Source organism: Symphalangus syndactylus, chromosome 14, assembly GCF_028878055.3.
Source record: "Symphalangus syndactylus isolate Jambi chromosome 14, NHGRI_mSymSyn1-v2.1_pri, whole genome shotgun sequence".
NCBI classification, from domain to species: domain Eukaryota; kingdom Metazoa; phylum Chordata; class Mammalia; order Primates; family Hylobatidae; genus Symphalangus; species Symphalangus syndactylus.
Window position 1 is genome coordinate 76,379,399 of NC_072436.2, and position 27,917 is coordinate 76,407,315.

At 41.5% G+C, this 27,917-nt stretch overlaps 2 long non-coding RNA genes across 16 annotated transcripts in view; one reads left to right on the plus strand and one right to left on the minus strand.

The window, feature by feature from the left end:
* LOC129462706 (uncharacterized) overlaps positions 1–27,917 on the minus strand; it is a 152,939-nt gene that overhangs the window by 83,466 nt on the left and 41,556 nt on the right. For 11 of the 15 annotated variants that reach the window (XR_010115689.1, XR_010115696.1, XR_010115692.1 and 8 more), the window contains 2 exons: positions 11,075–11,221; positions 5,929–6,002 (listed from right to left, as the gene is read on the minus strand). This is a non-coding gene — a long non-coding RNA (uncharacterized lncRNA). Of the gene's footprint in view, positions 1–5,928; positions 6,003–11,074; positions 11,222–24,407; positions 24,513–27,917 lie in introns of all 15 variants that reach the window. The other 4 variants (XR_010115695.1, XR_010115686.1, XR_010115697.1 and 1 more) reach the window with 3 other exon arrangements.
* Positions 7,497–27,893, plus strand: LOC129462709 (uncharacterized). Its single transcript, XR_008650926.1, has 6 exons — positions 7,497–9,685; positions 9,877–9,972; positions 11,610–11,739; positions 20,517–20,619; positions 23,841–23,956; positions 27,224–27,893. It is a non-coding gene; the product is annotated as an uncharacterized lncRNA (long non-coding RNA).

Here is a 27,917-nt window from a genome sequence, read left to right on the forward strand (position 1 = left end):
GTCATCAGACCTGGACCAACTGTAGTCAATGGTTTTACCCACAAGCCAACTTGTGAGTCAGAATCCCACTTGTTTTCAGCTGAAAACACAGGTGATAGGAATTCAAGGCCTCTACCCAGCGCTATGAACACTGGGAGTACTCTCCAGATGGGAGCTATGGGTATTGTCCTTCAAAGATAGTATAGAATAAATGTTGAGGTGTTGTTTTGACCATGAAACCTGATCAGTTCTATCCTTTAGCTACATGCCTTTCTGATGTCTTCAGAGTATAAATACCCAGATGGTTTGAGTATTTAAAAGGAGGCTTATCAATAAAAGAAAAAAAAAAAAAGAAGGGTTGAAAAGAAAAGGCACTTATTGAGTTCTTCAAAAACAACAGTTGAAGTAAATAAACTGTCATAGGTGCTTTTAATCTGTAAATTTGCAAAGTCATATGCTTATTTCTGTTATCAGGAAGTAAGTGAAAAAATTCCTTTTAAATTCACTGAATCAACGCAGATATGAGGTGTTTCTCGCTGTTGCTCAGGCTGGAGTACAGTGACAAAATCATAGTTCCCTGTAACCTCAAACTTCTGGGCTTAAGCAATCCTACCACCTCAGCGTCTCAAGTAGCTAAGACTACAATGCTATGCCACCAAGCCCAGCTAACTTTTGTATTTTAATTTATTTTATTTTAATTTAATTTTATTTTTTGGTAGAGATGAGGTCTCACTATGTTGTTGCCCAGGCTGGTCTCAAATTCCTAGACTCAAGCAATCCTCCTGTCTCGGGCTCCCAAAGCACAGGGATTATAGGCATGAGCCAGCATGCTGGGCCCACAGACATGATGTTTATAGACTTTTCTCATTTTTATCGTTCCTGTCTCTGAAGTTTTGAACTTTCATTTATTCAAGCATATTTACTGATTTCCTACCATGTGGCAGACATTGATCTGGTGTGTAGAATACATCAGTGAACAACAACAACAAAAGATCTCTGTCTTTATAGAGGTTACATTCTAGGTAGAAGACATAAAACAAACTATAAACACAATAAGTAGGTAATTTCAATAGGATATTAGATGGGATAAATGCTTTGGGAAAAGGAAATGTTAGACCAGGGTAAGGCATCAGGAGTGCCGGCTGTGGAGAGGGAAGGCAAGTCCAGTTTCAGCTAGGCAGCAGGGGAGGCCTTGCTGAGAAGGTGAGAACTGAGTGGACAGGTGATGAGGATGAGGGGTGGGTCATGTGCTGTGGCGGAAAGTATCCCTGGCTGAGGGAACAGACATAGCTGGGGCGTTTGAGGAAAAGACATAGCTGGAGTGTTTGAGGAACAGTCAGGAGATCAGTATGGCTGGCATGGAATGAGTGAAGGTGAGGTTAGCAGGAGATGAAGCCAAAGAGGTGACGAGGAGTTGGTCATCTGGGTGGTGTAGGCCTTTGTAAGGACTTGTATTTACTCTGAATGAAAGAGGGCACTATTGTGAGTTTTCCAGCAGAGGTGTGATACGATGAACCTACACATCTGAAGCATCTCTCTGACCAAATCCCACAGTGTGGCAAGGGTAGAAGTGGGGAGACTTGTGAGGAAGTGAATGTGATCATCTGAGAGAGAGATGACATATGGCTTGGAACAGATTGGTGGCAGTGCAGGTAGCGAGAAATGGTTGGATGCGGGATATATTTTGAAGAGGAAGCCAACAAGATTCGGATGTGAAAAACGAAAAAAAGAAAGAGGAGTCCAGAAAGACTTGAAAGGTTTTGAATAGAGTCACCATCGACTGATGGGGTGCACACTGGGAGTGGAGCCAGCTTCAAAGGAAAGAGCAGAAGTCCAAGTTTGGACTTGTTAAGTTTGACACATGAAGCAGGCAGCTGGATAAAGCTCTGGAGTTCAGGAGAGAAATCTGAGCTGGAGGTGCACATTTGGCAGCTTCTGATGATATTTAAGGCTATGAAACCAGGTGAGATAACCAAGAAGGTGGGTAAGGAAGAGAACAGGACTAAGATTATGAGGTCAGAGGGAAAAGGCGGGACCAGTGAAGGAGTCTCAGAAGGAAGTGAGGAGGAGGAAAATAAAGAAAGGGTGTGTGCTGGAAGCCAAGTAAAGAAGCTGTGTCAGAGACAAGTCAGTCATCACTGTGTCGGATGCTACTGACACATACCTCAGATGTTGCCTGAGAAGCGAGCAAGGGGCTTAGAAAAGTATAGGTCAGGCCATGCGCAGTGGCTCACACCTGAAATCCCAGCCCTTTGGGAGGCCAAGGCGGGCAGATTGCTTGAGGCCAGGAGTTTGAGACCAGCCCGGCCAACATGGCGAAAACCTATCTCTACAAAAACATACAAAAATTAGCCAGGCATGGTGGCACATGCCTGTAATCCCAGCTTCTTGGGAGGCTGAGGCAGGAGAATCACTTGAACCCGGGAGCTGGAAGTTGCAGTGAGCCAAGATCGTGCCACTGCAGTCCAGCCTGGGTGACGGAATGAGAATCTGTCTCAAAAAAACAGAAGAAAAGTGTAAGTCATTGGTGACTTTGAAAAGACAAGCCTCAGTAGAGGATTCATGGGAGGAAAACTTGTTTGGAGAAAGATTAAGAGGTGATAAAAAGAGAGAAATTAGAGGCAGCAAATATTGATAACCATTTAGAAAAATTCTGCTTTCAAAAGGAGATGCAAAGAATTGGGGCTGTAGCCCCATTTTTCTTAAGTGTTTTTGTTAGGCATTAGCATGTAAAATTAATACTTGCTAAATGAATATCCTATTTTTTCAGACAGGCAAACATGTCTAATAAGTGTCTACTAAATACTATGTAATTACTAGAACATCATTGGAAAATTAACAATTTACAACGGAATTAACAATCTGAATTCTCTTTTCTGTACAAGGTCTTTTTAGAGATTATAATATCATCTCCATTATAGAAGAAACTATGCAGGCCGGGCACAGTGGCTCATGCCTGTAATCCCAACACTTTGGGAGGCCGAGGCGGGCAGATCACTTGAGGTCACGAGTTTCAGACCAGCCTGGCCAACATGGTGAAACCTTGTCTCTACTAAAAATACAAAAATTAGCCAGGCGTCTTGGCACGCGCCTGTAATCCCAGCTACTCGGGAGGCTGAGTCAGGAGAATTGCTTGAACCTGGGAGGTGGAGATGCAGTGAGCTGAGAATGCCACTGGACTCCAGCCTGGGTGACAGATTGAGATTTCATCTCGGAAAAAAAGAAAGAAGAAAGAAAAGAAAAAGAGGGAGAGAGAGAGAGAGGAAAGAAAGAAAGAAGGAAGGAGAGAAAGGAGGAAAGAAGAAAGAAGAAAGAAAGAAAGAAAGAAAGAAAGAAAGAAAGAAAGAAAGAAAGAAAGAAAGAAAGAGCAAAAGAGGCCTTCTCAAATTGATACATGTTTTAGCATCTTCACTCCTATCCTTCTCAAAATGCTACCATTTATCTCAGCAGGAGCACCTTGTGAAGCATAAGCACAGCAACTTTTGCCACATATACCCAAGACCTTGCAGCTCTTAGCATCCACTGTCTTACTTCCAATAATACTGTACAATGGGGAAAGGCAGTGAGTTGGTATGTGGGTGCTGTGGGTGGGAGGAAGATAAAGAGAGAGGAGGAAGCATGTCTTAAAAGTCAGATAAAACTCCAGTGACTAATTTTGACTGTAATTTTGGTGTCTTGTGCTAATAACAAAGGCTAACTTCAAACCCAAATGTGCATGTGTGTTTGTTTGTTTTTAAGACTTTTCTTTTTTGGAGAGGTGAGAACAGCAGGAATTTTTTGCTATTTTGCTCTTTATTCAAACTATATCTAAGCCATATCATGGTATCTAAATCACTGGTAATATCCTGAAACTTGCATTTTAAAAATCTGATTTAATTTAAATAGCTCTGAAAATATCCTCCAAAAGAGATAACATTTATTGCACCCACAATCATAGTAAAGATCATCTCTAAGTAAAAAGAACATGTTCTATCTTATGCCTTTCACTGACACAGATCATTCCTCACCTAGCTGTATAAGTAGTTTCATTGTGCAAGAATAAATGTTGAAATTATGTTTAATATACTACAGAAAAGAATGTATTGCTAAAGTCTGTGTGAAACCTATGTCTGTGTTAGCAACATTCCAATTGTAATATAGCAGAATGGTTAAGAACACTAGTTCTGAGACCTGCAAAGACAGTGATAGCCCAGGAAGTGCCAACGAAGGGGGAGGCATGCCCTCCCGAGTTCATCTGGGCACTGGAGAGACAGGTACTGCATGGGGTTGGGTCTAGGAGGTGGCAGAAAGACAGAACATGAGGAGGATGCAGGGCCTCCTGCTCCCATGCAGCGCTGGCTACCATGACGGCAACAATGCCTCCATGCAGCAGAAAAAGTACTGCAGGGAAAGCTGCATCCTCAGGCCCTGGTGACCTGCAAGTTGGAGAAGTTCCAGGACCAAACAACCCAATGCACCTGCAACAACACGGTCAAAGAGTTGATGGATACGGGGAGCAAGAGTGTGGATGAGCACATAAACCACATCCATGATCAAAAATATAAAGGGTTCCCTCTCATCCACTGGGAAATAAGAATCTTTGCCCATGACCATCGGGGTAAGAACAAGAACTATTTAAAAGAATGAAATATTTTGTCTTTTAAGAAAAATTAAGGAATGAAAAAATCAAGAATTGTATTAAGTTCAAATAATATGTTAACTTGCCACTGGACATTTGGCTCCATTTTACATTTTAATCCATAGGAATAGAAATTGAAGAAAGTGATGATAAATTTGGGGTCAGAGGCTGGGCACGGTGGCTCACACCTATAATTCCAGCACTTTGGGAGGCCCAGGCAGGCAGATCACTTGAGGTCTGGAGTTCGAGACCAGCCTGGACAACCATGGTGAAAGCCCAACTCTACTAAAAATACAAAAATTAGCTGGGCATGGTGGTGGGTGCCTGTAATCGCAGCTACTCGAGAGGCTGAGGCAGGAGACTTGCTTGAACCCAGGAGGCAGAGGTTGAAGTGAGCCAAGATGGTGCCACTGCACTTCAGCCTGGGTGACGGAGTGAAAGTCTGTCTCAAATAAATAAATAAATAAATTTTGAGTCAGTAGTAGTGCAAGATTTTTCTAGAGCCAGATTTCATGCAGTAAGCGCTTGTTTGAGCAGTATGGGTTTCCCCTGTCACACCAAGCCAGAGCCCTCTGAACCAGTTGTTCTTGGTACACAGGTAGCAATGAACTAGAAAATTCCCCTAATCTACCTGTGGTCTGATAGAATTTGAAGAGAGTAATTCTGTTTGTTGCCAAACTCCCATATACCAGGTGGTGCCACCACACCATTTTCCACAGGCCATGAAGAAACCTACAGATGTCATTTCTAATTTGAAAAGAAAAAATATTTTCAGAGTATTTTTGTATGGTTTGGTTTGATTTTGATGTTTGTTATGGTTTGAACATGTTCCATAACGTTCATGTGTTGGAAACTTAATCCCCTACCCAACAGCATTGAGGAGTGAGATCTTTAAGAGATGACTTTAAGAGACAGGCCCCCTTCCTCACCCTCTCTCCTTCTCACACTATCTTGCTCTTCTGCCTTCTGCCATAGGATAACACAGCACACAGGCTCTTGCCAGGTGTAGGCCCCGACCTTGTACTTCCCAGCCTTCAGAACTGAAAGAAACCTGTTCTTTATAAATTACCCAGTCTCAGGTATTCTGTTATAGCAGCACCAAATGAACAGGGACAACATTCAAGGGATTGAAATTGATTTAAGATGTGGCACTTGGAGAGAAGGGTAAGGATTAGAACTTGGATAAACTGATGGAAGTGCCTTTCTTGCCACCAAGACACAGCTGTGCTTTTCTTAAGGTTCTTGCACATTACATCTTTCAGCCTGAACCCCGTGTGACACATGAGAGGCATACATCATACTGGGCATGGGAAGCAGAACTTTTCTCTCACCTCCGTGATGGACCCTGGTGCTTCCTTCCCCTGCTCTTCTGCAGGAGAATAGTGGGAAAGGCAGTGACACTCTGCTTTGAAGGGAAAAGGGATTTTGATTATAATGTGTACCAGTGACTGGGCATAAACACTGAAAGACAGATTCTTGGCTGCTTAATTATGAAGTGTTGTAAAGTACTAGATTTGGGAAGACTTTTTTTTTTCTCAAACAGAATGGGATGAAAGCCTAAACCTGGCGTTGCTTGTTTAGCCCTCTCTAGTTGCAGAGCCACCACTAAGAAGATGCCTTGGAAACAGTGAAGATAAGAAAACCATGTCCCCTTCAGCACAAAAGAGTGTCAGCACCCCCTTTTCCAAATACCACTTTTGGTCAAGCCAGGGGCCTCTGGGTCGCGCCACGTTCCTTCCCTGGCCTGGGCATTGTGCTGATTAGGATCTTGCTCTCTTTCTACCACCTGATTATTTGAAATGATAACAGCTTTTATATTTGCAACTTCAAGGCTATGATATAGTTTCCGTGATTAAAAAATAAATTAGATTTACTCCACTCACCTATCCCCGGCCATAATAAAGCTACAACTATGAATCAGACCAACCAATATTTGAATCTCAACCCCTTGACTTACTAGTTAGGTAGGTTTGGGCTATTTTTGTTTGTTTGTTTGTTTGTTTGTTTTTTTCGAGATGGAGTCTCACTCTGTCACCCAGGCTGGAGTGCAGTGGCATGATCTTGGCTCACTGCAAGCTCCACCTCCCAGGTGCACTCCATTCTCCTGCCTCAGCCTCCCGAGTAGCTGGGACTACAGGTGCCCACCACCATGCCTGGCTAATTTTTTGTATTTTTAGTAGAGACAGGGTTTCACCATGTTAGCCAGGAAGGTCTCGATCTCCTGACCTCGTGATCCGCCCGCCTCGGCCTCCCAAAGTGCTGGGATTACAGGCGTGAGCCACCGCACCCGGCCGGCAGGTTTGGGCCATTTTAACCCTCCAGGGCCTTGGTCTTCTCACTGTTTTTGTTTTATTTTGTTTTGTTTTGTTTTAAACAGAATCATTTTGCCTACCTTCATGGGTGAGGATCAAGTTAAGTCAATGCAGGTAAACTATTAGGCAACTAGTCAACTCTCAACATTTGGTGGTTATCAGAGTTCACTATGTGGATGAAGACGATACAGCTATGAGCCCTCCTAGACAGACCCTGGAGAGGAAGAGCTGCTGCAAAGTGTGCAGGAAGCAGGGGGCACCAATGCAGATTTTGCACCCCCTTTCCTCAGGAACTCCCAGGAACAGCCAGGTCACTCCCCATGCTGCTTCCAGCACCCTCGTGTATGCTGATCACTCCTCCAGTGGAAGTGAAAATATTTAATACTTGGAGAACTTTGCAAAGGTCAACTGTGGCTAATAATCCATCCCCCTGAGAACCTCATACCACAAGAACACAGACACACGTGCACACATGCATGCACAGACACTCAACTGGCTTAAGAGCATCAAGAGTCAAGGAGGTAGAACAATTCCAGAACATTATTTTCTCTAGATGTCAACTTCCACAGAGCAGGGCCAGAGAGATTCTGAGACCTGTCCCCAGGGGAATTATTTCTAATACCCTTGATAAAATGTACAAAGCTAGGGTAGGAAGTAGCAAGGTGACAGCAGTGGTTAGGTGGGAAGGTTCTCTCAGAGAAAGAACTAATGAATTGGTTCAGTTGAAGTTTCTTTTATATATTTATTCCTGTCACCTTTCAAGTCAGCAGCTTTTTCCAGGTGACACGGCAAAAGGGCCTGGCAAGTGCACAGGGTTAAGCCAAGGACTATCAATACTGCTCCCTAAAATATTTTCGCCTCTGGTTTTGGGGATCTACTTCTTCTCGGGGTCTCTCCCGCTGCTTTCCTGGTAATAGCACCTAAAAGACCCATGAAACAAATCCCCAATTCAATACAAATTTATAGCTGAGTAAATATGAGCATAGGCTTTAGGAATCCACAGAATTGGAGCTTTGCTTAATACCAGCCAGGAAAATGTGGTTGTCAGTTAACTTCTCAGAGCATCTTCAAGGCTTGGTTTGCTTATCTATTAAATGAGTCTGAATAAGCCCTATTCCTCCAGGTTGTTGCTAGCATCAAACGAGAAATGTATGCAAAGCCCCAGTGCCATGGCTGACACACAGGAAACATTCAAGTGGTAGTGCATTTTCACTAAGTAAAAGGAGTAATGATTTCTTTAGTGGTTTCTTTTAACACAGGAGTTTCTATCCATCCCAAATAGAGGAAAGATATTCTAATAAACCAATCATTTATGTGATTTGTGATTACACCGTACAACTCAAGTTCCTGTGGAATGCTTAGAGTAATGAATCCAAAGCTCTCAGCAAGCTCCCTGGGCCTGATTTTCAAATCCAAAGTTACTGTAGCAAAAAACTAAAGGAGAGGAAGAAAAGCACCACTGTATTAAATATACCCTCCTCCCCTTTTTCCTAAAGGCTGTTTGTCCCCTTCTCTTGATAACTCTTCAGTTCCCAGAGAGCAGAGACTCTTGGGAAACAGGAAGTAGCAAAATGCCAGTGAGAAAATCCCCAGATGAAGAGCAGCAATAAGTCTCTGGGCAACAGTGTGGTCAAAAGGGGGAAATTCCCCCATCAGCCCTCAAAAACAGTCCCTCGGGAAAGCTTAGTGAAGGTTAATTTGGGAAATTCCCTCAGAGGCCATAGAACAGAAACGGAAAACTGCTGTTTAAGAGAAATCTGAACGGAGCAAGCCAGTTTGTGGCTGCCCGGGGTGCTCTCTGCGTGAACCGCGCTGCTGCTCCTGCCTGACTTCCTCCTTTTCATCCTGATCCTGAGGGTAACCCCGAAGGGGTCCAGTTGCCAGAGCCACTTGACACCCACCCTGCCCAGGCTCCCAACCCAGGAGAATTAATGCCGCAACACCCAGCCTCTTGACATGAGCTGCTGCTAAAGCAGATTCGCCTCCCCGTTAGGACCTCCTGTGACCCACCCTAGCTCCTGTCCCCCTGGTAGACTAGCAAGCCACAGTCATCATACTGTGCATGTCCCTCACAGTCACTTGCTATAACAAGTCCATCAGGTTTACTGGGTTTTAATCTAAATGTGACCTTAGGATGACATTTCTTAGTGCTGCTAAGCTCCAAGAGACAGGGAGGAATCCTCCCCACAGAGAAGAAGAAAAAAAATCACATAAACATTGTCCCATGAAAGGCTTAGAATGGAATATCCTCTGATCAGCTGAAGCAGAGAAAGCATATAAACACTGCTGGAAAGGGGCCTGGGTCAGGGGGAAGTACTGGCTCTACAGAGCCCTGACCTCCAGATGCAAGCGAGGCCCAGTTCCCTGCTGCAACCAGCTCTCCGTGAATCATTTCCATTCCCATAGAACTTCTATTTGGTGTTTTGTTTTGTTTTTTATGTGTGACTTAAAATGACCATTTCAAGAAGATGACAAAAAGGAGATTTCAGTAGAAGGGAGAGGAAAGTAGACTCCATCATGATAGCCTAAATTTGTTCTACTGTATGCTTATGCAAAATAGGTATCAAATTTTGGAAAAGAGATTTTAAAGGAGAAAGTACTCTGAGTTTAAAATTCTATTAAAAAATATGCTCTACTAGAGCGTGTATGCCTTTTTTATGTAATCAGGACCCACTGCTGTATGAGTCACAATTATAGATTCTACTTTCAAATATTTTTTGACTCCTAGAAAACAGCCCTGACAAAAACCACTTTTCTGATGTCTTCAAACAAACAGGTTCTTATTCACTTTCTTTCCTGTGGTTTTGTTAAGATTCTTTTCTCCAAAAATTGTAAAGATTGTCAGCCACCTAGTTTTTCCTATGCTTGAAAAAAAGCAATAAACCTCCTTTTTAGATTTGCAAGTTTCCTAGCAATTGGGAATTCATTTTGTATACACAAATAATAATTACAATCATTACATTTAAGCTACTTTCAAAGTCTCCTACACTTGAAAATTCTAGGTAGATTGTCAACATACTCTAAAGAAGTATTCTTTCCATTTTTCATCTGAGAAACTAGCAGGTATTCAATTCTTAACTCCTAACAAGGAATATTTTTTATTTCAGGGAAAATTTTTCACTGGCTGTCAGCGCCACTATAGTTGTGAATGTGAAATCAATTAAACGAATATGCAGGTCAGCAAAAAAAAAAAAAAATCTCTTTAATGCAGGCACAGATGAAACAGATTCCAACATGGGGCTGAGAGTAATAAATAAACTAATAAAAAAAAGGAAAGCATGGAGCAACTTTGATAGAAGTAAGCTGTTTGCCTTTGACCTGGAAAGTTTATAGTGTTTTAAGCAATTGTAAACATGTCAGTATACGTGGATACCGTTTCCATAGCAGCATAGCAACAGTTAGGAGTTTCTCCAAACATATCCAAAGGAAACTAAAAATAGTCTGTCTTCAATATCAAAATACATACGTATACATATTCAGACAACAGTACACAGAATGATGTGTAATGAGAAGTTCTGCAAACACCAACCTTTCACAAAAGTACATCGCGGATAGTTTTAAAAACCATTGAGTTGAGTGTTTTTAGAAATGGAGTAGAAACCAGAGTCTGAGGGAAAGCCACATGCCAAGTTGAATTCTAAGATCAGAGGTCCTTGACAACAACTGCCTTCAGCCATTGCTTTGGCTGCTCTACCTGACACTGCTTTTGCCCTTAAAGACCTCTGTGCCCTATTCATCTTTGGTCTGTACCAAAACTGGAGTTGAGTATGTGATATGATACATACTATGATCTCCATTTATTGCAGTATTCTCTCATCTTCTTAAGTTTTCATGCCATTCATTTCTTCCTCCCTATAGAGATTGGATAGCAGCTGCATTTTGTAAAACAATGTAAAACCACAACAAAAATAATGTGAACCAAGTTCACATTTTCCCAGTGAGCTGACTTAAACTGACGCTCAGTGACAGAAATAGTGATTCCAAAATGAAAACAGAGTGTCAAGTACATTTTTGGTCCTTTGCTGTTTGTACTTTTTATTTATATTCAAGAATTACAAGTATTTTAAAAACATCATCTAGTGGGAAATATTATTACTAGGGTATATATAATTTATCATCTAAAAAGGAACACTTGAGAGTGAAAGGGGGTGCTATTTATACTTACATTGGGAAAACAGGTATAAACCAAGACTGTCTCAGGAAGGCCCAGATGAATGGTCACACAATGTTACACATAAGAGTGTAAGTGTCTTGAGGGCAGGAATGTTTTGTTTATTTTTGTATCTTCAGAATCGACTGCAGTGCTTGACACCTAGAAAGAATTCAACAAATGCTTTTTAAATGAATAAATTTCATCATTGGATTATGTTTTTGTAAAACTTTGAAAAGTATTTCTTATACATAATACTAAGCTGAACATATTTCTTTTTTTAGATCCATAGTCCAAATGTTAGGGTAAAATAAAATCTTATGTAGCACTACAGGGTGAATCTTCTTCATCATCTGATCTTCTCCCTCAAAGTAAAGAGGATAAAAATGGCAAAGTAAAATATATCCATGAGTCATAAAAAAGATAATTCTATCAGTCTGGGATGGTTTATGAAAGCACTAAAGAAAGGTTAGAATATGAATTCAGATAGGAAGCAATTTTATAATCTGATTTCTATGGCTATGATCCTGGTTTCATTTTTCTTTGCCAGGAATTTTGGCCCCTAGGGAGAAACACAGAAGGAGTAGCAAATGAGCCCACTGCTGGAAAAAATACTATTTGTCTTTCACTATGTGGAGTTTAGAAGAGCACTGGCCATTGGCGAAGTCCCAGAAGTGAAGGTAAGAGCCTCTTCTCTTTCTGCCCCTATCTGCCAGTTTTGCAAGAAATGCCTTAACACAAATCATTTTTCCATTTGATGGGCCTCTAGTCAGTTTTTGGTTTTGTTTATTTGTTCGTTTGTTGTGTTTTGTTTTGTTTTGTTTTTAGGTGGAGTCTCGCTCTGTTACCCAGGCTGGAGTGCAGTGGTGTGACCTTGGCTCACTGCTACCTCCACCTCCTGGGTTCAAGTGACTCTCCTGCCTCAGCCTCCCAAGAAGCTGGGATTACAGGTGCTCACCACCATGCCCAGCTAATTGTTTTTTTTGTTTTTGTTTTTTTTTTTTTAGTAGAGACAGGATTTCGTCATGTTGGCTAGGCTGGTCTCAAACTCCTGACCTCAAGTGATCCACCCATCTTGGCCTCCCAAAGTGCTGGGATTACAGACATGAGCCACGGCATCCAGCCCAGTTCTTGGTTTTTAAACCACACCAGGCAGGGTGCAGTGGCTCACACCTGTAATCCCAGCTACTCGGGAGGCTTAGGTATGAGAATCCCTTGAACTTGGGACACAGAGGTTGCAGTGAGCCGAGATGGCATCACTGCACTCCAGTCTGCCAGGTACGGTGGCTCATACCTGGAATCCCAGCACTTTGGGAAGCCAAGGCAGGAGGATCACTTGAGGCCAGGAGTTTGAGACCAGCCTGGCCAACACACCGAAACCCCATCTCTACTAAAAATACAAAAAAATAGCTGGGCGTGGTGGAGCATGCCTTTAATCCCAGCTACTTGGGAGGCTGAGGCAGGAGAATCGCGTGAATATGGGAGGTGGAGGTTGCAGTGAGCCGAGATCGCACCACTGCACTCCAGCCCCTGGGTGACAGAGCGAGATTCTGTCTCAAAAACAAAAAAAAAACTATAAACCATACCAAAGGATTGGTGGGGGAAGTTATCATTACATTTAAGCAAAGCACTGAGTGATCCTCCTATGAAAAGGTCTTGCTATCAATCTGCTACCCCTTAGTGGAGAGGCAGCAGAGTTTGGGAGATAGTATTACCTGTCCTTATCATCTCAGACTCTGTAGTCATTCTGTTTGTTTGGGTTTGCAGCCAGATTATTCTACAGGATGTTGCCTAGCATATCTGGATCCCAGTTTCTTCATCTTTCAAAGGGGAAAATAATAATAGTATCCCTTCTAGGGTTATTTGTGAGGGTTAAAAGATATCCATGTAAAACACTTGCGACATGAATCTAAGCTATTATTATTGTCTAGCTCTATATTTCTTTGGACATTTAGCAAGAGTACTACCGAAAAAATATGTAATTAAAGGCAAAATTTGTACTTTCATGTTTCTAATCCAAATCAACCCAAATGTATGTAACCTAAGGCCAGAAGGAATCTGCTAGGCCTTAGGCCACTTAAGGACTAGATCCTATTTTCGTCTCTTTCCCAAGAATTCAATTGTTTATTGCTTTCACACCAAGGAGACTTGGCGTTTTATTATCGTTGTTGTTGTTATTCATTAAATTCCATCAAACTCTAGCCAGTTTGTATTCTGGGCCACACCTAGCCACTACATTTTAGGGAAAGCCGAAGGCCTGTCCCAAAAGAATGATATCTCTTCTTTAATACCTAATTTGAGGCTAGGAACATTCCAGATAAGTGAGTTTATTTACAGAATTATGTAAGGCTTTACATTTAATGAATTTCTGGTGTCTAAGGGTAGGAGCAGGGGGAATAGGCTCTTTATAAATACCAAATCATGCTGTTACCTACAGAGTGTGTGCCAGTTGATTAAATAGAGCCAAATTCTGTTCAGTTTGATAATTACTAAATTTGACATTCATAGAGGTTCTTTTTAATTCTGGGAATAAGAAATCCACAAACTCATTAAATTATGAAATGTTTCAACCCTATTATCCTAATACAATTACCCCACAGACTACATTGCCACAGGAAGTCTTTGGGACAACTCCTAAGGGTTAGAAAGACTCAGTAAAAGGGATTTGATTCACATAAAAGCCACCACCATGTGTGCGTGGTTTTTTTTTTTTTTTTTTTTTTTTTTGACAAGGTCTTGCTCTGTCACCCAGGCTGGAGTGCAATGGCATGATCTCGGCCCACTGCAACCTCCACCTCCCAGGTTCAAGCAATTCTCGTGCCTCAGCCTCCTGAGAAGCTGGGACTACAGGTGCACACCACCACGCCCAACTAATTTTTTGTATTTTTATTAGAGATAGGATTTCACGAAGTTGGCCAGGCTGGTCTCCATCTGACCTCAAGTGATCCACCCACCTCGGCCTCCCAAAGTGCTGGGATTACAGGCGTGAGCCACCACGTCTGGCCTGGTTTAAAAAATAAAAGTGAACATTAATCCACCTGATATAAAGTTATGGTTAATGATTCTAAAGAAAGATATTTTTACTTATGCCCAGCATAGAGTCTTTATCCAGTAAATCTACACTGGCATTCAAAGTGACAAAGGGCAAAGGAAACAGGATCCAAACTTCTTTAAGACTATCTGGGGGCAGGAAACTTGGCCATACATCTGTTTCTTTTGAGTAACAATAGCAATAATTTACTTATCTAGTAGTATTGCCATTTATTCCTTAGCCACATCAACGGAAATCTAATTATTTCCCACAAAATAAGAACTTCTAATGAAACTTTTCTTATTCATTTAATAAACTATAAAGGTCTAAATAGCACCCAGATTTTCTTAGCACCCTGACTTCTCCAAAACTTTCCGGAAATGTGCATGTACTATGAATGGGACAAGTGTGGCCGGGTGGAAGTACATGAGACTGAGAATAGGAGATATAGCTTCCTACCACAGTCACGGTTCTATGACTTAGTCTCAATGAAACTGGGTAAATCTTTTGGCATTAAAATGTCAGAAAACAGGAAATTCACATAGCTTCAAAATTTCACCCCAGACCGGGTGCAGTGGCTCCCACCTGTAATCCCAGCACTTTGGGAGGCCGAGGCAGGCAGATCACGAGGTCAGGAGATCGAGACCATCCTGGCTAAAACGGTGAAACCCCGTCTCTACTAAAAATACAAAAAATTAGCCAGGCGTGGTGGCGGGCGCCTGTAGTCCCAGCTACTTGGGAGGCTGAGGCAGGAGAATGGCATGAACTCGGGAGGCAGAGTTTGCAGTGAGCCTAGATAGCGCCACTGCACTCTAGCCTGGGCGACAGAGCGAGACTCCGTCTCAGTTGCAAAGAAAGAAAGATATCTACACAATGGAAAAATTCGTCCTTCGAAATTAAAGTTTATTCATGTAAATACTCCCAGTGGTGGCAAAGATACCTCCTTTAAGGTTGAATTTGTGCTTAAATGTCACCATTCCCATTCCAACCCAGCCTACCTTTCTCTTCTTGTTATTTCTCTAGCTCAGTCCCTTATCTGTTGCCTTCATACCTCTTATCCCAACTCTGAATTGTTTTATTAATTTGTTTGTTAGATGTTGTGACGGGGGTGGTTTTGGTCTGTCTTTCTTATTATATCAGCTCCAAGAGAGCAGGAACTGTTTCTGTCTTACGCATCACAGAATCCTCAACTTCTAACACAGAGCCTGACATGCAGGGGCATTCAAAGAGTACTTATTGAAAAAATGAATCTATGGATGAATGAGTAAATGAATAGATTTAATTTTTTTAAATATCCCAAGTTATTTGGAGTTAAATCTAGAAGGGAGAAAAATAAGTAATCAACCTTCTATGTCGTAGCTAAAAATTGAAGTAAAACACTAAGTATTTAGTCCCAAGTGGTCTACAGACCCTAACCTTAGTTCTGAAGGCAACTCTAAGATAAAGAGTTCCAAAATGCTTTGCAAAATGGTTTCTTTACTAGGATAAGTTCATGTCTCCCACTATGATTCCTGGAAGAATAACACTAATTTGAATGTATAAGCTATGCCATCTTTTTTAGTTGTGTCATTTTTTAAAGCAAACTGTATTCCTTACCTCACAGTCCTACATACCCCAAATATCTCACATAACACATGGAGAGGAATTTTCTAACTATAAGTCTCACTTTAGAAAACTCCCTGGTCGTCAGCTGACCCCATGAACAAAGCGTCCTTTCAATGCTGAAAGCAACCACAGCTGAATAGCAGATCGGATGAACCAATACTGCCATGGCTGTAATGACATCCTTAGAAACGCAAGAGTCCTCACTGAAAGAACAAAGATCAATATTTAGTTTCTTGTGTCCCTACAGGCTCTTCATCAATTTTATAGCCTCCTGTTCTGCCACTTCTGTCACCTCTAACTCCAATTTGCTCTTCTAGGAAAAGAGAAAGGTCAGGCTGGAAGTACATAATAGTAATACAAATGCAAAAACACTTTCAACAAAATTCAAAGTTTGAATTACAATAATTGTGCTATGTTGACACCAATATTTGGTATTTTAAAAAAAATAAATATTTTGCTGTATTTTAAAACATTTCAATGCATTTTAAGAGAATAGATCTTTGGCTGTAGTTTAACACTTTTAAATGCATTTTTGGTAGTAACTAAATGGACTTTATTAACTACCTTACAAGTGAAAGAACAGAAAGAAAGGGGCAAAAGTTATTGCCTAGTTATCTTTTTTTTTTTTTTTTCAGACGGAGTCTCACTCTATTGCCCAGACTGGAGTGCAGTGGCAATCTAGGCTCACTGCAACCTCCACCTCCCGAGTTCAAGCAATTTTCGTGCCTCAGCCTCAAACGATTTTCATGCCTCCGCCTCCTGAGAGGTTGTGATTACAGACACCTGCCACCTCACCCGGCTAATTTTGTGGTTTTCTTTAGAAGAGACAGGGTTTCACCATGCTGGCCAGGCTAGTCTCGAACTCCTGACCTCAAGTGATCCACCTGCCTTGGCCTCCCAAAGTGCTGGGATTATAGGAGTCAGCCACTGTGCCTGGCATCCTAGTTATCTTTATATCCATTTTATTCCCTGAAGTCCGCAATACTAAGCATTGCACAGTCTGACTCTTGGCCTCAACCATTCCCAGACATAGACTTTACATGCTGCTGCCACGGTTTCAACTCCCATGATACACTAACCTCCTAATTTTCACACATTTAATTTCTTAATAAAACAAGGAAGAAATTAAGACTAGTCTCATAATAATATAGTTAACTTTCCACATAAATTTCTTCAAATAAAGTTTGGAGCTGATGGCGTGGTTCGGGAGTGTTTTTGATGATCAGCCAAAATGGGATGTGATATGATATGCAGTGAGGAGCTAAGCCAGGTCCTTGTCACCATCCACCTTTCCTGTTTAGAAAACATCCATTAACATCGCAAAGAGGCTGCCAAGTTAAGTAATTGTAAAAGACTGTCACTAGGGTAAAAATGGAAGATATCTGCCAAATGGAATATGTTGAATGAATGGCCAGTGTCACCCAAGTGAAACCACAGCCAGAGTATGATGTGACAGAGCCAACTAGATTTTTAAAAGATCTGGGTAGCACCGCGTGTGACAAGACCCCCTCATCCCACACTCCTGTGGTGGAGAGCATGGAGGTGACTGAGCTGTTGGTGGCAAACTCGTGCCTTCTGCAACTCAATCAGACATCATCAAGGACATTATTATTCTCTAGCTTATGAATAACTGTCTTTATGTCTTCACTATTTTTTATAAACTTATTGTTTGTGGAAATAAATTCCCTGGTCATAATGAAATAAAGGAAAAAAAAAAAAAAAAACAATACGACAGACTTTTTTTCAACCTACCAGAGCATATTTTCTTTTTTTTTCTTATGACAACATTTTTAAATTATTTTTTTAAATTGCTCATCTCTTACTCATAACCATCCTGTTGATCAAGTGAGGGATAAGAGTAACCTGCCCAAGGTCCCCAGGTATTAGCTGATTAGAGCCTCTGGGCAGTTGTATCACTTTGGTTCCATCATAAGCTTTTCTTTCTACCCCTTCCCACATCCCATCTCCAGACACTCACCAGGTATGCCATCTCCAAGTGTCCTGGAGCTCCAAAATGACCCTGCCCTTTTCTTCAATAGTTAGTACCTGTGAAGGGTTCAGTCTCATGCAAAAATGACAAGTTTAAATGCATCTTTGTTGCCTCAGCCTATCTGCACCCTTCTGGTAACCTTCTCCTGTGACATTCCATGAAGGGGGTTGTGGGCACAGTCAGGTTGTACTGGGGTTGCAGAAACAGAGGAATCTTTATAGGATCATCTCTATCTTTAGGCATGAATCCACCTACTTCTTCAGATTCTGCCAAGAACTTTCAATTGGCAGAAGTCAGATAGCTCCATGGAGCCAGAGAGTGGTCCATTACCTTAATGTTGCATTATTCAATTTGTGTTTGAAAATGAATTTATTGGTCTGCAGTTTTACCAGGTTGTGATTTGTCAATTAATATTTAATAATTTTTTTGAGACAAGGTCACATTTATAGCCCAGGCTGGAATGCAGTAGCACAATCCGGGCTCACTGCAGCCTCAACCTCCTGGGCTCAAGTGATCCTCCCACCTCATCCTCCTGAGCACCTGGGACTACAAGTGTGTGCCACCACACTTGGCTAATTTTTTTGTATTTTTTGGTAGAGATAGGGTCTCGCCATGTTGCTCAGGCTGGTTTACTATGATTTTAATTCCATTAGAGTATTTTGCATTTAATTGTACTTAAAAACAAAAATGTTTTGTAATATCTTGTTCACTGCTACCCACTCCCCAGTTTACCACACACTTAATCCTTCCAGTTTGGTAGGGTAACACCAAATGCTAGCCTAGATAACTACTAAAATGTCAGTGGTTTAGCACAATCTGTTGGTCAGCTTTTGCTAGGTTATTCTCCTGTGACAAGCAATCCCCATATCAACCGCAAAGGTTTATGTTTTGATATGGAATATGTTGGCTACGTATCAGTCGCCCCTCTGCTCCACTTGTCTTCTTTATCTGGGATCCAGCCTAAATGCCCCTTCTGTATATGGGATTCAGGCTAAATGCTGTTCTAGAACAGGAGAAAGGATCATGGTGGAGTCATGCAATAGCTCTTGAAGCTTCTGCTGGAATGTGGTCTACATCACGTCTGCTCACATTCCACTAGCCAAAGCACGTCAGATGACCAAGCCCAACATCAGTGGACAGGAAGGATGCTCTTCCTCCAGAGAAGCTCACCACAGAAGACCCCTGTAGCTCTACAGGTAGCAGATACAATTTACCTAAAACTAGAATTTTGTTTCTCATTCACGTAATACTTCAATGCAAGTGCGCCTGGTTTGTAGGCAGCTTTCCTTCGTGTGATTATTAAAAAACCCGGGCTACTTCCGTCTTGTGGTTCCACCCATCTGCATTCAGCCAGCAGATGGGGAAGAGAAAATGAAGATGCCTCCACTCACTTCTTAAAAGTCTGGGCCTAGAAAAAGAGCCATGCACACCTTCTGTCACATTTTATCGATGACCACCTGGATGCAAGGAGTCAGGAAGGTAGGACATGCTAAAAAATGTAGCCTCCATCTTAGAAGCCACCTTTCAGCAATAACTCCACTACGAAAAGAAGAGGGTAAAGTTTTGATGAATCATTGGCCATCTCTGCCATACAAAACCTCAAACTGGCTATCCGGGGTGTGCCTAGGCTTTATTTCTAGACCCATTTATACTGAAATGGAATGGCCAAAAATATTCCAGATCTTGTTATTTGGGTTTTTGTTGTTGTTGTTGTATTTTTTCATTTTTAATGTAGACCCTACTGAGTCAAATAACAAGGCATAAGCGACTTAGAAAATCCTCATGTCCTGGTCAGGCGCAGTGACTCACGCCTGTAATCCCAGCACTTTGGGAGGCTGAGGCGGGTGGATCACCTGAGGTTGGGAGTTCGAGACCAGCCTGACCAACATGGAGAAACCCCATCTCTACTAAAAATACAAAATTAGCCAGGCGTTGTGGTGCATGCCTGTAATCTCAGCTACTTGGGAGGCTGAGGCAGGAGAATCGCTTGAACCCAGGAGGCAGAGGTTGCAGTGAGTCGAGATCGCGCCATTGCACTCCAGCCTGGGCAACAAAAGCAAAACTCCATCTCAAAAAAAAGAAGAAAAGAAAATCACCATGTCCTTTGTCTAAGGAAACTTTCTACCCCATCTATCATGTCCCAAAAACCAAATAAATAATTTTATTTCTTGATAGTTCAGAAAGAAAACATTAGTAATGATTTTCACAGTTGTCTCTTAGTTTTTCCATTTCCCAGTTTGGGGTTACGCAACCACTAACACCGCTGTGTTTGTCTCCAAACCCCTGAATTTGCACATGCAATCCTTTTGTTGCTTAACTGCCCAAGTGAAAAGAATAACTGGTCATTTACAAGCACAAATTTGTGAGTAGGAAGAGGGATTTCACCAAAACTAGGAATGCAAATACATAAACTAAAATTGAAAATTGACCTCAGTGATGACAAATGACTACTGAGAAGTAGCTGCTTCTTCAGTCAACAGAAAACCTCTCTATCACCAAATTCCCCAACTACTTCCAACTACTGCCTAGCATAGGCCCTTCACTTCTGCCTTCTTTAACATCTGATGGTGGCCCAAATGCACAGGATACTGGCTGAGAGCTCATTTGCAGCCATAGCCTCAGGCTTCTAGAGAACTTTGTTTTTAACTTATTAATAGCACAGTCACATTCTGCCTTGTATCTTAGTGGTTTGTATACAGCTCTCTCTCTCTCTCCTATGTAATAATAAACCCCTTGAAATCAGAATCCATGTCATATTTGTCTTTCTATTTCCTACAACACTTACCTGGCACATAATCAAAGCTTACTATTTTTTTCTTATTTTGAATTAGGTCAAGTTACAGCTTAATCTGGGCTCAAACCCTGCAACTGAGGCCACCTTCAGATGGTGCCTCCACTAAGTAAGCTGTGGGATGCCTACGTTGCATTCATTAGGTCAGGCACGTCAAGGTCGCTAATTCCTCTCTCGTAACCCCTCCACTTCTGTCTGCCTTTTCACCGAAGATGCTGATGTCATTGAATCTTGCTTCTAGAGTTTCACATGATAGAAGAGGAACTCGAGAAGGAAAGGGAAATCTGTCCTGCCCTCACCCCTAGCTTCCTTTTCTCCTTACTTAGTTTCCATGTTGGTCATGCGGCAGCCATAGGAAGATGTCTTGGGGTTCTCACTCTGAGGCTCTTGAAAACATAGGAAAGCTGTCCTAAACCTCTGGCTCTCCTTTTTGGTCTCTCCTATCCCCACTCCAATTCATAAGCCAAAAAGCTCATCCTGCTTCTTTTAATTCTTCAGGAAATTGGAGCCTAAACCCAGACAGACCTTTCAGATTTTTCTATTGTAGATTTAACACATCTCAGTAATATCTGTGAAGAAACCATAATCCTGACTTTACCACAAAGGAAGAAGGAAATGGAGGAAGTGTCCTGGTGTGGTAGAAAGAACCATCCAGCAGCCTGGGCAACATAGCAAAACCCCATCTCTACAAAAAATAAAGAAAAAAATTAGCTGAGCATAAGTGGTGTGCGCCTGTAGTCCCAGCTACTTGGGAAGCTGAGGTGGGAGGATCGCCTGAGCCCAAGAGGGAGAGGTTGCAGAAGGCTGAGATCTCACCACTGCACTCCAGCCTGGGCAACAGAGCAAGCAAGACCCTGTGAAAGAGAGAGAGAGAGAGAAAAGGAGAAAGGGGGAAAGAGAAAGAAAGAAAGAAAGAAAGAAAGAAAGAAAGAAAGAAAGAAAGAAAGAAAGAAAGAAAGAAAGAAAGAAAGAGATAGAGAGAGAGAGAGAGAGAGAAAGAAAGAAAGAAAGAAAGAAAGAAAGAAAGAAAGAAAGAAAGAAAGGAAGGAAGGATCCATCCAGGTAGGAATCAGAAGATCTTAGTTTTGAGCTCTGGCTCTTTTCCGTTTCACCTGGCTGACCCTGGACAAACTATGTTATGCCCCTCTGGATCTCACTCCTCAGCATAGATGAGCAGGCTCGATTAGGATACCTTTACCATCTTTCCCAGGCCTGGAAGTAGGAGTCACTAACATGGCAGGTTGACGCTATTGTAATAGAGCCACCGTTTCCGATCTGCTAGAGATACGATTTTCAGCCCAAGCATTTGCCATCTGCCTCTTTTGAGTCTTGGCTGGTAATCCATCAACTGTGCTAGATATAAGATCTTATCCAGTGAATTAAGTGATATTTCTTCCATTTTTCCATTTAGAAGAGGCACAAAAGTACATATACCATCCTAATAAAACAGACTTCCATTTTTTAAACAATGTGACCAGCAGCACAGCACTCTCCCAGCACACCACCTGCCATTATCTCTCCAGGTGTTTACTGTGGGCAGGAGGCCAACAAGGCCTAAGCTTCCTCTTCTACTTTAGAGCTCACTAAAGGAAATAATGACCCCAAGTGAAGAAAAAGCTCTAATTTCCAGCTCCAGTTCTAGTTGGGGTAGAGGGTTCTGTTGTTTGGCAAGGTGTTCTAATGGGCTTCTCACAGCAGGAGTTAGGGTATTATCTGCAACAGGAGAAAGGAAATGAAAGTGTTCTGCATAAAAAATGTGAAAGTCTATCTCCCTTGTGGGCACAGGAATTTGGACAAATACTCCCAGTTGTATTTAGAAAAAAAAAAAAGGTTTCTATTCAGTCTCTGAGAATTGTTGCTTTTTCTTTGTGCATGCTTGCATGTGTGTTTGTGGTGTCTGTGTGTGGGGAGGGAGGGGTGGGCCGGGAGAGGGAGGTGAAGGAGATGTTCTCATATTCACCCATCCAAAGCTTGCAGGGAGAATGAGAAACTTCTGCACATCTCGGCAGTGAAGAAACCTTGAGGGGACCTTTCCTGAAGGGTTGGAGCTTCTCACTGACTGTCCTGATAAAGTCCCCATGGGGCTATTCTTGATTGAATAACTCAGACCTTGGGCAATGCTGTTGTGGTATCATTAGACTATCTGGTCAGACAAAAGGAGGGAAGCATCTGGTACTGATTTTAATATAATTTCCCTGTTTGGCAGAGTTTCATCCCTGAAGTCAGTTGGTAAGGAACTAAGAAGGAAAACAGAGAGTTGTAGATCTCTTAGGTGGCTTTATTGTTCCTCTATCACTTTCTAGACCTGAGGGTAAAAGAATGGGATGGAGTTTTTCTAAAAACGAGAGCAGCAGAGAAGCAGCACTAAGAAAATTGAAGAATAGGCCATTCTCAGACAGAGGAGACAAGAGAAGCCTTGGTAACACTGGAGCAAGGTTGAGAAGGGCAGTGTGCCTACAGAGGAACCCATAAACAGTTCCCATTGTTTACTGATTTTACCTTGCTTGACTAGAAAATGCATTTGTCAATAGGAATGTTATCATCTCCAAGGGGGCAAATATTGGTTCTCGGTGGATGAACGAAATCTTAGATATTATAATGGCCTGTGGCCCTCCAAATGGCCACAGTAAATAAGGAAATATACAGTGTATCTGTGGAGTTTAAATTTCATAAGTGGAGTAAAGGTTGGGGTGGAGTACAATTAGGAAAACAAAATGTCTAAAGGTCTCCTTTGGGGGAAGGGTGATAAGGAAAAAAAAAGGTTGAGGAATAGTGTTCCAGAGCAATTATATTTAGCTTCAGTTTCAAATTATTCACTCCTGCTTGTAATTCCCTCTTGTTCTCTATCCTTTCATTTAAAAACATATAAGTTATGTGTTTGAGGGGGTGTGGGGAATTAGGCCTCCTGCACGTTAGCTCCCAGCTGGGAGCTCCCAGACAGCCCTGGGATCCAAGTGGAGACAGGCAGTGAAGGAAGCAAGAGCCCAAGGCAGAGATGAAGGCTGTGGGTGGATCCACGGCCACGGGGGCGATTCAGAAACTGACAGGAGGCCAGTTCCATCTGTGGGTCTTGAACTGTGGTGCCTGGACCAGCAGCAGCAGAGGCATCACTGGGAACTTGTCAGAAATGCAAATTCTCAGGTCCCACCCCAGACCCTCTGAATCAGAAACTCTAGGGGGTGGGGCCCAGCCTCCAGGTGAGTCTGATCCTCCCTCAAATTTGAGAGTCATTGGTTTAGAAGTGAAACAGGTGACCCAAGGAAATGAGGAGCCACGCTTTGGGAGAAAGGAAAACGCAGAGGTTCAGTAAACTAAAATTTCCCACTCTCTAGTTTTTTAATCATCTTTAAAAATTTTCTTTTAGACCTTAGCAATATAAATATTGCTCGTTTCCACCAGGGAGGAAAACAACTCTGCTGTCAAATATGCTGAGCACAAAGTGAAAGGAAGTCTGCAATCCGTTGGCTAATTAAGATCCATGTAAGTAATCAAGGCAGACAAGTCAAGGACAATGAATCTCAGGCTTGTCTTGGCTGATTCTGCCAACTTCACCAATCACCTAAACTAAATAATCAGCAATCACTTTATTTTGTGTTGTGTAAACACAGTAGAAATGTTCACAAAGTATTCCTAATGTGTAACAGAAAGATTGTTACTTACTCAGCTTCCTATGTAGGGAAGCTAACGTATCTATTCAGGATCACACTGCCACTGACGGCAAGATCCAAGCTCCCAGGTTCTGACCCTAAACTTTCAAATGATAGAGTTCAACTTCTTTTTCTTTTTAATTCTCTCCTTCCTTATGAACTACAGCAATTTGATTTGTAACTTTTTTTTTCTATTTATGAAGCATTAGCAATTATTTGCCCTGAAAACATTTTTAATAAGAAGAAAACTAAGGTTGAATGCAAACAATTTAGTAACAACCCACTTCAGTTTGCTCCTTCTGCTCCTTAGGCCACTGCCGGGTGCATGAACTTGCAAAACTCTAGATTAAAACCCAGGTTCTCCACAGCACTTTTTGCAGGGTTAATTTCTGTCAGAGACATATTGACGATAGACTTTAGAAGAAACACCAAATAACAGTGACTTCCTAGTAACTTCAGTACTAGTCCCGCCCCTAGGTTACCCTATGAAGCTAGACTCTAGTGAAAATATGCCGATTCTTTTCCTGACCAAAACCATAACTGAGTCTGTAGAAAAATTTGTTTGCTGTGATTTGTAATTTTGATATAATAATTATGCCTCCATGCTATTTATGGTTTATATCTGAAATGAACTTGTACCAACTGTTTTGACTACTCTGGCAAGGAGATACCTAAGAGTAACCCTAAACAGGTTAGCTATCTCGTAAGGAAGTAAGTCCTCACTCCCTTATGATTTAAATAATCCAAAATACATTTTTTAAACAATATTGCCCTCCTTCTCTTACTGAACTCGTTAATGCATCACCTTTACGATAACTTTTGTCTGTGTTTCTCAAAAGCCTGTGCTGGCCTTGATCACATGTCAAATTTCAGGTCCTTTGAGTTCTTGACTGTGTTGTTATTTGGAAGGTCATAGCATCTTTCTCCTTCTGGTGGGTTTTTAGATCATATCTCTTTGCAGATTTGTACAGAGAGGTCTGTTTCAAACCAACACCCTCCCAACTCTGAGATGCAGGCTGAACTAAGAGCTAATGAGAAGGCATTCCTGCAGAAGAAAGGAACTGCTCTCAAGATATGCACAGCCTCAGCGTTGTTTTTTTTTTTCTTTTTGAAACTGAATGTTTTGTAAAGTTCTTTAATTGCCTTTTTATTTTTGAGCAAACCAGAGAGGGAGACCCTAAGTGTCCTATTATATTATCAAGTGAGTACATATGTAAGGAAAGTCTTTTCTTCTGTTGTTTTTTTTATTTGAAACACTGAATTAGACAAATAATTTACACTTAGTAGCAGTTGTAATCCTTCTTAAAGACATTTCTTAAGGATCTCCAAGCTTTCCCTGAACAAGCATACATTTTATTCAAACTATGAAGTAATACCCACTAGAGCCTGTCTGGGTATTCCAAAACACTCTCTGCATGTTCCAAAAGAGCCTTCTCTTAGTACAAACCGCAGGTAAACTAATGAAACCACATCGTAAGAGCAAGCCTGAGCCACAGATAATAAAGGCTAATGTTTATTGAGCGGTTACTATTTGCCAGGGACAGACCTGAATGTTTTACATGTATTCATTTGGACTTCATTAAAAATCTGATGACCTGGGTAGACTTATCATCCTCATTTTACAAATGAGGAAAGTGAGGCCCAGAAAAGTTAAGTAACATGCCCAAGGTCACCCATGCTGGTGAGTGGTCCGACCAGTTAACAAGAGCTCTCATATATGGCTTGGAAAGATCTTCCCCACTCCCAACCCCTACTCTTTTATCCCACTGCCTCCCACTCATCCTCCGTCCCACTTGCCTCTTTATGCATTTTATACTGTGGGGTTGGTTAAGCTGGAGCTCTGGTTGCCTTCAAATTCCTTTCTTTCCCTAAATCCTGTCTTATCCTACCTGCAGCCCTGCCCCTGACTGGAGTCACACAGAAAGCCTGAACATCTGACACTCATTGGTCATGCTTCCTCCCACTAGGGACTCGTTTCACGCTGTGCTTAGAGATGCATGCAAAAGTATTATCTTCTGCTGCAAGCAGCAGCCCCTAGGATATACATGTACTCTCTGCTGATGGCTAAGTTTGGGGAAACTGAGGCACTCTAACACAGCAGGAGCAACTTAATTTCTCAACTGCTTACATTAAAGATGAGACCAAGGATGAACATACTTGGACTTTTTCAACCTGATGTTTCATCTATCATGCTGCCCCTCCTCCCAAGACTTTCTCTTCCTGAGGACCTCTTGGTGAGAAGTTGCACACCCCACACCCAAGCCAAAGTGGACTGGCAGAGCCCTGCCAGAAAACCAAACAATGTTTCTATTAAAGGCAGGTGGCTACTGCTCCTTCCTCTTTCTCCTTATCTGAGATGATTAGAAGTCCAGGTACAAAGGACCTGACCCATGTGTCCTACCTTGAGGACCCTGCAATATTAATTAGTTATCATTGTCTGCAGAATAAAAAAGAAAAGAGCTTGTCCATGAATAGCAAACAATACCGTCCTCCTCCCCACCCCACCAAATACTTGTGTCAAGGGCAACTGGAGGCAGCAATTGTTCTATTCAACATTTGTCTAATTGAGACCATTTTGGGGTCCACTTTATCTCTGCCAGAGTTCAAATCCATGGGAAGTTTTAGGAGATGCAATAATAATATTGGAGCAGGTTTATATTTGCTGCATACAAGTTGGATCATATCAAGGTTATCATCCAAAACTTATTTGAATAATGTTTCATATAACATCCAGGAATTTGAGAGCTTGTTAAGGGAAAGCTTTCAAATGTAAGAACAAACACAAAGCCAGACTCCTGGTATGGCTGAACTGTGGCAGAGATAATTTCCCTCTCATTTCACAGTCAACATGGGTTTATGGTGAGAGCCAAAGACAAAGATTCCTGTCCTCATGAGACTTTCCAATGACTTATTTTGGGAGATTCTTGGATACCAGCTATTTACTTTCAAAAAGTTCAGTGGGAATTATTTTAATGTAAGAAATACTCATGACAGCCGGTTCGGGGGCAACTTTTCCAAACATGCTGTAACAAAATTGGCACTTTTAGCTAAATCACACCCTGTTCTTCAGACATTTGACTCAGATTTTTCTTTACTACAGTAAATCTGTACTTGGATCATGGGAGCTTGTAGGGACTAGCCATGCCAGTCCCACCTTAAAGACAGAGTTCCAGGCTGGATTGCATTTTCTAGAACAAATCCTTCAAATATTTTCATTCAAAGAGAACAGTAATGACAGCTTCCAATAATCAACCTGAATATTTTAGTAGAAGCTTTTCTAGACATTTGTGTTGGGATAACTAATGGAACTAATAGATTTAGGAAATGCCAGAACTCCTAATTAAGCCCCGGATACTGCCTCAGATTCTGAATGACTGAATATATTGGGCATTTTATGCCTCATCCTTCATGTAATCCAACAAACACCTATTCTATATTTATTCTAAAAAAACTTTACTAAAAACGTTACTAGAAAATATTAAATTTTCTAAATCCTTTCTAAAACTTTACTAATATTAAATTTTTTACCTAAGATCTTTAGAAAATTTTCCAAATTTTATAAAATCGTATACATTTTTGATGCTGCTATTGCTATAGATGTCTTCTGGAAGTTGAGTTGTGCCTTTAGGAATATTTTCCTACTACATCACTGGAATGAGTGTTACAAAAAAGAGTCTCTACATTCTGCATGCCTTGATTAAATGTATTAATTTTCTACCAGATCACTATTCCTGTAAGTGTTTAAAATAAAAATGAATATGGTCTTCAAACATTCATTCTTCTACTATTTACTC